Consider the following 11813-nt stretch of genomic DNA (forward strand, 5'->3'; position numbering starts at 1 on the left):
AACTGCTGTGGCAGAGATTCAGAGAGCCTTGGTGAGAAGCACTTATGTTATTACTGCTCATCTTCAAGCCCCCCAAAAATGTAATTACTCTTTTAAAAATATCCTCTTCCTCCAATGTCTGGGCAGCAGGGTCATAGGTCATGTTATGGAAACAATCACACTAGTTGCATTCTAATTCCTCCCACGTGGACACCGACACTGCTTGATACTTTAGAGGGCCTCTCGGGTTCGTGATTTTCCGTAGCCTTTTTGGCAGCTATTTTAGAAATGTCCCTGAGCTAAATGTAGCTTCTGCGCCGCCTCCTCTAATTGGCTGATATACAGCGTGATGGGTTTATATAGAAAGTGATCGCAGGAAAATAAAGACAGCAGGCTTTTCCTTAGCTGCACAGTGACCCCACGTGCGACCAGGTCTGCCAGTCCAAGGTTTCAGCCAACGGTGCTCTGTATCTGCTTATGAATGTACATATTTATTTTGAGAAAAGCAGAGCTACAATTCCCAGAATGCAAAGTACAATTGGCTATAATGTGAGGGCCAGATTTTGTGTTACACATGACCCGGAGACACTTGTGGACAATGAATTCCCTCTTTGTTTATAGCACATGTAGACACCCTTTAGACATCATTCGGCATGCCTTGTTTTTAGGTCCGGTGCTAGCCAAGACCTTTTGATTTTATCAGAATTATGTTCATTAGGTACCTATTTAAAGGGGCTTTCGGCCATTGCTCTTCTTCCATTGGTCTGCTGTTGTGTCAGTCACATTTTTGTTGTTCCATTCACTATGTCTGGTGTAAACCAAAACCTTACGGTTTTCCTAATTTTTATACGTGTTATACTTACTTTTAGGGGTTTTCAGCCAGCCAACTTCATCCATTGGTCTGGTGTTGTGCTATTCACATTTTAGTTCTGCCTACTACAGCATACAGCACAGGGCAGTGGGTCTGCCCACCTTAAACATTGGCTAATTTAATTTTGAGTGATGGCATTCTGTGCTCTCACAAGGAACACATGCACACTTAAACTAATTCCTTTCAGTGACTAGGGCCAAGGTGGCAATGTGCTCTTTTTGAGACCAAAAAAAAGCATTGACAAAGCCAAAAGACTAGAGGCTACTACAGTGCTTTTTGGGATAGGAAATACTCAGGGCAAGTGGAATTATGCGGCAGGGAAGGGCCAAATTATGCAAGAGAGTTAAGTAAGTTATTCGTCAAGAAACATACTGTGGCACATTTTATGATAGAAATATATCATTATTGTTCAATTTTACACTTTAAAAAAAAAAAAAAATGTAAAGACCTTTATTGCACAATGTTACCATTACACAGCCCTAGGCCTACAACCCAAGGGGCCGGCCGCGTTGCTATTCAGTTGTCACTCTGCATTGTTGGATTAACACAGCCCGTCAGCCGACAACCTTGGGTCCGGCGGCGTATTTGAGGAGTTTTACTTATTTTAGTCAATACATGCTGCGGATAAATTATTGTCTTACTTTTTTATAACGTATGCAATGTAATGTTTTACAAAATAGCTATTATTAACAGTAACCAAACATTAACTTAGGCAGTTGACATCATTTACAACATTGTAATTTGTATTTAGCATTTGTGTATGGCTATGTGCACACTGGCTGCACCACGTCATCGTAGTAGGTCGTCCGTAGGAGTCACGTGGAATTTTTGTCACTACTACTCGTATCCATCAGTATAACATATTTTCATCCTCTTCTATCTCATCATCGGAGCCGGTAATGTCATCTTCAGGCAGCGGGTCACACAGGTCCCCCCTATATACATGCCATGGCATCCAGATCTTGTTCCACTTGCGTGGACATGCCCTTGTCGTATATACCGCTCTTTCTATTAGCATTAGTGCATCCATATTTCTACACCAGTGTGCCAGTGTAGGTGCATCAGCCGCTCCCCACTTCTGTGCTATGTCTCTTTTAGCTACCATCATGCCTATCGTTCCCCAGATTTGACCATGGCATGAGAGATCGTTTGGCTCCCATATATTCAAGAGACATTTGCGGGGTTCAGGCAGGAGAGAGACCTCTAGTGTTTGGGAGATAGTACGCATTACCTGCCTCCAGTATTCTAGCACACTCGGGCAGTCCCAGATGGTGTGTAGAAAGGTCCCTTCTTCCCCACACCCGCGAAGACAGTACGGATGATGTGCCCAGTGAAATTTATGTAATGTGGTTCTGGTGTAGTATATCCGGTGCAGTATCTTAAGCTGTACCAAACGGAACTTGGCAGAAATGCCTATTTCTTTTGGGGATGCTAGTGCTTCATTCCACTCTGTTTCGTCCATGTCGCCCAGTTCGCCCACCCACTTCTCTCGCAGTTTGCTTGTGGGGTCTGGTAGTTTGTTCGTCAGTTTGCGGTATGTGAGAGTGGTGGCGCTGTGTTGCATAAAATCTGTAAGCAGTCGGTCCTCCATCAGGGAGGCTTCAGGGATCTCTGTGTCTGTAGGTATTGCAGTCAGTAAAGCATGCCTAATTTGCACGTATCTATAGGATTCCTTAGGACCTAGGCCATATTGTTGCTGGAGCTGGGGGAATGGGATTACTGCCCCTCCTGCCCATAATTCTCCAACTGTTGATATGCCAATATTCTCCCACTGCGTAAAGCCCTTGCTCCGTCTTAGATGTCCCAGCGCCTTGGTGTCCCATAATGGAGTTTACTTAGTGATTACGCCACTCCACTTAAGTTTTGCCTGTGCTGTGTACCATAGTGTTACTGTATGCTTCGTGGGTCCTATAAGTTTTGCCGCCATCTCTTTGTGGTAGAGCGCCGCCAATAAACTATGTGTGCCTAGCTGTATTCTATCAGCTTTATATGCTGGGTCATCTTGGGGTACATGTATCCAGTAATTGATGATCTTGAGTTGCGCTGCCCAGTAGTACATCTGTAAGTTTGGCAACGCGATCCCTCCCCCATACCAGCTTCTGTTCAGTTTTACATGTGCTATATGTGCAGGGCGATCTCCCCATAGTAGGCTGGAGACCATGGCCGTCACTTGTCGAAAGTAGCGCGGCGACACCGGGTATGGGGTGTTTTCAAGTGCACAGATGAAGCGGGGCAATGCCATCATTTTATATAGCGCTGCTCTCCCCAACAGCGTCAAAGGTAGATTCGCCCAATGTTGCACGTCCCGCCGTAGACGATCGAGCGGTGGCTTCAGATTTTTGTCATAAAACTCGGACGAGATCTTGGTGACATGTATACCAAGATATTTAAAGGAATCCACTGCCACCACTAGCTGGCACCCTGCGGGCAGGACTGGTTCCGACCCTTGTAGTACGTAAATCACGGACTTTGTCCAATTTATCGTATAGCCCGATGCCGTCCCATGGGTATCACCCATCACAAGGAGCTCCGGTATTCCACGTTCTGGTTCCATCAAATAGACCAACATGTCATCCACGCAGAGGGAGACTCTATCTTCCCATCCCTCCCCCGAGCTGACTCCTTTCAACAACGGGGTACTTCTAATCAAGGTCACCAGCGGTTCCAGTACCAGGGCAAATAGTAATGGGGACAGGGGACACCCTTGGCGAGTTCCCCTCGCAAGTGGGATCGAGTATGAGATGTGGCCGTTTGTCGCTACGTGTGCAATCGGATTTGCGTATAGGAGTTGGATCCAAGATATACATTTAGGACCAAATCCCATATGCAAGAGTACCACAAAGAGATATTGCCATTCGACCATGTCAAACGCCATCCTTGCGTCCAAGGATAATATCACTGCCGCTGCCGACAGTTGCGGTGCTCGTGCCAACGTCCCGTGGACTCGCCGAAGGTTCAGAGCCGTACTTCTGTGTGGCATAAAGCCCAATTGATCCGGGTGGATCAGGCGTGGAAGGTGGGGCATCAGCCTATTAGCCAACAGTTTCGCCAAAATGTTCACTTCTGCATTTAAGAGAGATATGGGGCGATAGGAGCTGCATTCTGTTGGGGGTTTTCTGGGTTTTGGGATCGCTCCGATTGTCGCGGTCCTCTGGTCTAGTGGGAGTTCAGTAAGTGCCAGACTCTCCGTGTACATTGCCAATAGCGGCGCGCTCAATGTCTCAGACATTATCTTATACCAGGTGTCTCCAACCGGTCGATCGCGAGCCACCGGTAGCTCGCCGACCCTCTGGGAGTAGCTCACGATGCTTCCTAATTACAGAGACGTAATTTAAGCATTTTATTTTGTATCCCTTTGTTGTCTTTGTCTGCAATCAGCCCTTGCCCGCCCTCACACAAACCAGCTGTTCTGATTTGCTGAAGCAAGCTTAGCTGGGGTGGGTCGGGCTAAAGAACGTGACGTTCTTCCTGAAGTCACGCGCCACCTGCCTTTCCAGGCAGGCACAGTGCTTCATAATTGCCGTCGGATCCTCGTGGGGAGCTGCGCAGGACTGGTAAGTGTGCCACTGGATTAATAGCAGCATAGTTCTTAAAACCGGCTAAGTGTATTGTAACTAAGGCCTTTGATTTTAACATCAGCTGCCACCGCGCTTTACATCGGACTTCAGTAACTAAGCGCAGTGGCAGCCGATATTAAAATCCAAGGTCTTTGTGGGCACTGAGCTGCTGCCACGGTAACGCCGATGTGAAAAACGAAAGTCCGGCCGTGTGCGTTTGCTCTTCCACTGGCAGTGCTGTGCGGATCCCAGCCTGCAGCATGACCTCCTGTGGAACCCCAAGCAGGTTCCCTCAGAGCGTGCTGCCGAACGGAGCAGGACAGTACATATGCCAGTTCAAGAGGCTCACCCTGGTTTTCAGCAAGGACGCACAAAATTCAAGGGGTGCCAGAGAGTTTATAGAAAAAAGCGTTGTAGATTTTGCCAAACGGAATCCTGGCATTGTGATGTATGTTACTCCCCAGAGATGCGCCATCATAAGCTCATAGCAGAATATTTGAGCGGAGCAGTGAAGGAAGAGCTGGTAACTAGCAAATCTGCTGATAAAATTGTACAACTTGTTCAGTCTGGTCTGGACATTATCCACATACGCAAAATGTACCACACGGACAGCCCCAGCATCCAGGGGCAGTGGCACCCCTTCATCAACAAGCCAACCCTTCTGAATGTCAAAGCTTTTGACTCTGTTAACCAAACACAAAACGAACTGCCTAAATAAAGTTAAGGAAAAGGACTTGATAAAAAAAAAGAAATTCGAAAGTCCTTGCCTGCACTAAACTGCTTTCACGGACTACAGCATGCTTTAAATTTGCCTTCGTGTTGAAGTCAGTGAAAGCAGCTTAGTGCATGCAAGGCCCTTTGATTTTAACACCGGCTGCCACTGTGCTGTGTATTATATATTCTTTAAGTTTTAAAGCGCAGTGGCAGCCGATGTTGAAATCAAAGCACTTTACATGTACTGACCCGATCCTCCCAAAACAGGCCCATCACTTTGTGCCAATGCATCTCTGCTTGTGTGACATGGAGCTGTGTTTTGCTGCACCACAGCTATGACAAACAAATTGATTCGTTAAGTACTTTTACTACTATGCGTTTAATAGAGGCAGTTTACAATTTTAGTGGCTGAGATGATGCAATTTCTTTTTGCTACTTAGAAGAATGTTAAATGAAGGACTCTATTATTATACTGATTCAGATACTCATGGCCTATGCAGGAAGGAGGAAAGCAGGCTGGTGAGTGCAGTAGTGATCTGGAGTGTGTGTGTGCATGCACGAGGTGTGATCGGATTTGACATTTTGTTTTTAAGGAACAAATTCATGGTCACTTGTTTGCAGCGTTTTCAGTATTTGATGATGTGTAAGAGTTTGAATAAATTAGATATGTATATTACATTTGTTAATGTATAAGTATGCTTTATTTCTATTATTTCAATAATATGCAAGTTTAAACAAGGGGCCTTCTGCTTCAATAATGACATTTTCAATTAAAGCAAAGAGGAGCTATAATGCAGCCCTCTTTATGCATAGTTGTAGAAATGTCTGTGAACTATCAGTTTTCCCACGGTCTGGCCTGGAGATGAGAGCCCATTTGAAATATCATGAGAATAAAGCGTACTACCAGTGTGCTATTTCTTTTTCATAATTATTTTCAGGAGGTTATGTTTTATATAAAAAGAATCAAACTATCTGTTTTTGCATGTGTTCGTATTGTTTGTAGGTGAGTCCTACTCAACAGAAGTGTGATACGGCTGGACTAGATGGATGTATTGTATTGCTTTTTTAATGGATTACAAAGGGTCGTTCCTGGCTAGTACCTGTTATTGATCTGATTATGGAGCTTTCTGTTTGAGGTATGCTCTGAGGGACATTGCCCTATTTTTCATGCTACTATATTATTACTGGAAGTAGAAGAGGACTGAAGCACTTACCTACATGGTTAGCAAGCTATGGCTTGTGTAGGGTGGGTAGTTCGAAGTGTTTGCTTTGGTTTTTGATTCTATGTGGGAAGTGTTTCCTTGTCTTGCCTGATGAACTCCAAGGTGCAGTTATCATGGTATGGGACGCAGCACGTAGCAGGGTGGTGAATGAGGTGTGAGGCAGATATACAGTTTATTATGTTATGTATTTCAGTCTGCAGACAGCTTTGAAGAGCTCTATAGGTCTATCTATGTGTATTTTGTTCAAACCACAGTATGGGTCACAAAGAAATTAGGCTTAGAGACAATGAAGCAGGGCGTGGGAGGTGTCTCCAAAAAATGTGCGAATTGCCTGGCCTTTAGTGGCTCACGACAATTTTCACTGATCAGAAGTAGCTCTCACTACAGAAAAGGTTGGAGACCCCTGTCTTATACCATTCAATGGGGATCCCGTTGGGGCCCATCGCTTTCCCGGATTGCACTGCCTTAATGGCCGATTGCATTTCATCCGATGTGAGGTTGGCTTCTAGTTCCTCTGCCACTTCCGGCGCAAGTGTTGTGGTTGGTATGTGGCTGAGGGAGTCTGTGGCTTCTTCTCTCGTTACCTCTCTATTCGGGGTGTATACTTTTTGGAAGTAGTCTGCCAGGGTGCTGACTATATCCTCTGGACGTGAGCGAAGTGTGCCGTCAGAGGCGCGTAGTTGTAGTATACCTTTAGTACCTCCCTCTTTCTTGTCCAACCAGGCTAACATTTTCCCTGCTTTGTCTCCTATGTCGTAAACTCTATGTGGTGTCGCCGCAATGTTATTCAACGGTCCATCTCTTCAGGTGGTCCCTATGCCTTTACTGACATAACTGTAGTGTATGTAGGGATTCCGGTGTAGGGTCTGCCATGTGGTTTGTATTTGCTTTGTGTAGTGCAAGTTCTAAATCCGCCAATTCCTGCTGTTGCGACCATTTGTGCCCCGTAATGGATGCTATGGCTTGCCCCCTCAGGACTGTCTTGTATGCCTCCCAAAGGACTGAGGGAGAGGAAACTGATGCTATGTTTTCGGCGAAATAATACTATGTTGCTTTCCGCAAGTCTTTTCGAATTGTAGGGATTTTAAAATATCCGGATATATCGGGTATATTCTCTTGCGGGTCTTTTCCTGACAGGACAATGTTAAGGTCATCGGGGAGTGATCTGATATTCCCCTAGGATGTATGCTTATGTTGTCAATGGTCATTGCTCCAGTACTCGTTGTCAGGAAATAGTCGATGCGCGATAAGCTAATATGTGTTGCTGAATAATAAGTGTATTGTTGTAAGGTGGGGTGTATGTGCCTCCACATGTCTGTCAGTCCCAGCGCCTCCAAGAAACTTGTGAATCGAGAAGGCCCTTGCGTCTGTGTCCGGGCAGGGAGTCTGTCTGTTGCTTCATGTGCCGCTGCATTAAAATCGCCACCTATAATAAGGTCCCCTGCTGGTAATTCTAAGAGGAACTTTCCCAGTGCAGGCAGTGCAATGGAGTGGAGCGCTGGGGGTATGTAAACTGACACCACATTCAGCGGTCTACCTTCCCACTGTCCCTGGACGGCCGCAAAACGGCCCTGATCGCCTGTTTTGGTGTTTAAAACTATGAAAGGGAATGTCTTCCGTACCAGAATGCCTGTCCCTCTCGAGCCTGATGTGAAGTCGGAGTGTACTGCCATTTTGTATCCTCGCCTATATAGTGCCTGATTTGCCCTCCCGGTAAGATGTGTTTCTTGTAATAAGACCAGTGCCGGTCAAGTCGCTTTATGGCCTGCATCACCTGGCCTCTCTTAATCTTATCGCCTAGTCCCCGCACATTCCACGTCAATAATTTTAGGGGTGTCACCCGTGTCTCCTGTGTGTCCCCCGCGCCAGTGTCAGGTTGTGAGCTTAGTGTCGTCTCGAATTTGGTTTTGAGTGTAAGAGTGCCTCCAGAGTCGTAGTGTACATTGTTTATCTCTCCGTGACGCTACCATTGTGTCCCTGCCATTGTGTCCTGCCGCTATGCTGAAACTCAACAAAACTAAAACCAATACCCCCCTGCTCTCCCGCCTTCCTGCCTCCCTGCTCAACGGACTTTGAACTGCCCGCCCCCCAACTTAGCAGAGTGCTTGCCCCCGTTCAAACCCATAGTACTTGCTTGCTGGCATAAAGGTCTCGTGGTGGCACCGGCCCTTCATGCCCTCCTCAGCCTGCCCCAAGCCAGTGTCCGATAACAGCCCAACCATCTCTATTCGTAGCAGCTGTCGTCCCTTCGATTACTGATTGGTCATGCGTTCTGTCAGAGTTGTTCGTCTTGATGCCGAAGAGCCGGTTTGCTCCCCCTGTTGTTCGATTCGATTGTTCCTGTGTGTACGGAGAGGTGCTTCTACCTGTCTCCAACCCTCCAACCAGTCATATGCTGCTTCCGGTGTATCAAAAAACCATGTCTTGTTGTTGGCCACCACTCGCAATCTCGCCGGGAATAGCATAGAATACGGTAGTTCTCTCGCTCTCAGTGCCTTCTTGACTTCCAAGAAGCATTTACGTCTGCGGGCGACCTCAGCTGTGTAATCCGGAAAAAATGCAAGTGAGGAGTTGTGTACACGGATTGGTGGTGCGATTCTTGCGGCTTGGAGGATCGCGTCCCTGTCCCTTAAATTAAATAGTCTGGCCAGAACTGGCCTCAGGGCTGCCCCTGGTTTTCGTTTTCCGCCAGGGTCTCTGTGGCTCTTTCCACAGAGAATAAGTGGGACAAACCCCTGGGCTGTAACCTGGTCTTGATCAGGTCCTCCACGTAAAGATCCATTGCTGGCGAGCCTTCAGACTCCGGAATTCCCCAAATTCTTACATTATTCCTTCTGGAGCGTCCTTCCTGGTCATCTAGCTTCTCCTTAATAAGAGTGTTAATTTTTTCACACTTGTTAACACTGTCTGGGTATTGGTTGTACCTCATTATTTATTTATTGATAACGTTTTATATAGCACGAAAGTGACCCACGAGGGTATCAGAGCGCTTTACAATATACAGTTATTAAACATTAGAAGGTTGAGGTAGTATACAAACATTTGGTATTCGCCATTCTGTACAAAAGAGGTACATAGTAGTATATGGATAACATAGGTGACTAGTAGTCATCAACGAATGATCCCAGAGGGAATCTCATTAGTACGACTTTAACCCTCAAATATAGCAAAAAGCACCCAAAATGTGACCAGTCAACCTTGGAAAAGAGCCTTCCACTATGCCGCAAGACGTGTTGCTGAGTTATTAGGAACTTTTGAAACACTTGAGCTAGAAACACATATTACTTTGGTTACAATCAGCAGATTATGTGGCAGATGATGGATTATGTCACAAAAGATGCTCTCCAACTGGGATTACTGCATACCACAGGATGAGGGCATTCACCTCCAACTTTACTTTTTCAATCCTGAATGAACCTTCTCCTCGATTTCACTACAGTATTGTATGCTGTTGACTAATGCGCCCACTGTTGCTTTCTGGTGAACAACAGTGCCGCTGTACACAATCTTGTTTGCGATGCACCAACCACTTTGAACTGGCATCTTTATATATATATTTTTGAATTTATTTTTATTAAAGTTAGCATCAGATCACAGCCAATTACAATCAAGTGTATCATGTGCCTTAAAAGACCCAGTGTTATCCTTCCCACTGCCCCACAGATCGTTACATACGAACTAACATAGGTGACTAGTAGTCAACAAAGAATGATCCCAGAGGGAATCTCATTAGTACCACTCAAATATAGCAAAAAGCACCCGAAATGTGACCAGTCAACCATGGAAAAGAGCCTTCCACTGTGCCGCAAGACGTTTTGCTGAGTTATTAGGAACTTTTGAAACACTTAAGCTAGAAACACATATGACTTTGGTTAAAATCAGCAGATTATGTGGCAGATGGTGGATTATGTAGTAAAAGCAGCAAATCTATATTTGTGCAAAAAAAACACAACCACACAATCGCATAGTTCCAATGGCCCTGGAAATAGGGCATCCAATAAATATTCATTCTGCCGAGATACAGTATTTACCAGAGGAGGTAGCACATCTCTAAATGTATTCCAAGTTCTGAGGTGCAAAATTTAAAAAAATGTAGTATCACCATCACTAGTTCAAATACTGATTCAGGCAACAGGATCCATTTGCTCTCCAACTGGGATAATTACTGCATACCACAGGATGAGGGCATTCACCTCCAACTTTACTTTTTCAATCCTGAATGACCCTGCTCCTCGATTTCACTACAGTATTGTATGCTGTTGACTGTAATGTACCCACTGCTGTTTTCTGGTGAACAACAGTGCCGCTGTACACAATCTTGTTCGCGATGCACCAACCACTTTGAACTGGCATCTTTATATATATATATATTTAAATGTATTTGTATTAACGTTAGCATCAGATCACAGCCAATTACAATCAAGTGCATCATGTGTCTTAAAAGACCCAGTGTTATCCTTCCCACTGCCACACAGATCTTTACATACGAACTAATAAGTTCCCTCACATTTCTCAGCCCCCTAAACAATGAAGACCTGAAAGTCGTCCCCAAGTGCCCCTCCGTTGCATTTATCAATCGCTCAAGTTCAAATCTAAGTCCTCCGGAGGAGGGGCGCACACGTTTCCACGATATGTGTTCCATTTGCCCCACACCCTCTTCCATTTTCGTGGACATCCTCTAAGGACGAATACCGATTTCTCTGCCACTATTTCGCTGTCTAGGTCATAACACCACTGTTGGTGGGAGGGGACCGTCTGTGACCCCAGAGCTGAGCAATGTTCTGTTTTGTTAGTGCCATTCCCATGGCGGCCCAGCTCGGCTCTGCATGATTAAGGTCCGTTGGCTCCCACACATTGAGTAGACATCTCCTCAGCTCTGGGGAAATCTCATGACCACTCACACGGGTGAGTGTATCCATGAACGCCCTCCAATATGAAATAATACGGGGACAGTCACATAGTGTATGATAAAAGGAGCCCTCAACTCTGCACCCTCTCAGGCAAAGTGGTGACTCAGCCCTTCCTATCTTGTAAATTGTGGTCCTGGTGTAATATGTTCTGTGCAGTATTTTAAGTTACACAAGTTTCAGGCTGGATGAGATTGCCACCTCCCGCGGGGAAGCTACGGCCTCCTGCCATTCTTGTTTATCCATGTCACCTATCTCGGCTTGCCACTTCTCCTTGATTCCTGGTTGGGGTCAGTCTGGTTATTGATCATTTTGCGATATGTTAAGGAGGTTGCCTTTTTGGGGAGGTGGTCTGTCAACTATCAGTCCTCTAACAGCGAGGACTCGGGGAGGTCAGTTCCAGGTGATATTGCTTTTGTGAGTGCATGTTTTATTTAAATGTATCGAAAATGTTCCATCCCTGCCATTTGATATGTTCCTTGCAGCTGTGCAAACGTCACCACCTCCCCCTTTTCCCACAAGTTCCCAACCTTGGAGATGTCTATTTGGTCCCACCGGGAGA

At 45.7% G+C, this 11813-nt stretch overlaps 1 pseudogene; it reads left to right on the top strand.

Moving 5' to 3' along the window:
• Positions 1 to 4667: 4667 nt before the first annotated feature.
• On the top strand, positions 4668 to 5127 carry LOC147710792 (large ribosomal subunit protein mL43 pseudogene; annotated as a pseudogene).
• Positions 5128 to 11813: the final 6686 nt, after the last annotated feature.

The sequence above is a fragment of the Lissotriton vulgaris genome, chromosome 5 (genome assembly GCF_964263255.1).
Source record: "Lissotriton vulgaris chromosome 5, aLisVul1.2, whole genome shotgun sequence".
NCBI classification, from domain to species: Eukaryota; Metazoa; Chordata; class Amphibia; order Caudata; family Salamandridae; genus Lissotriton; species Lissotriton vulgaris.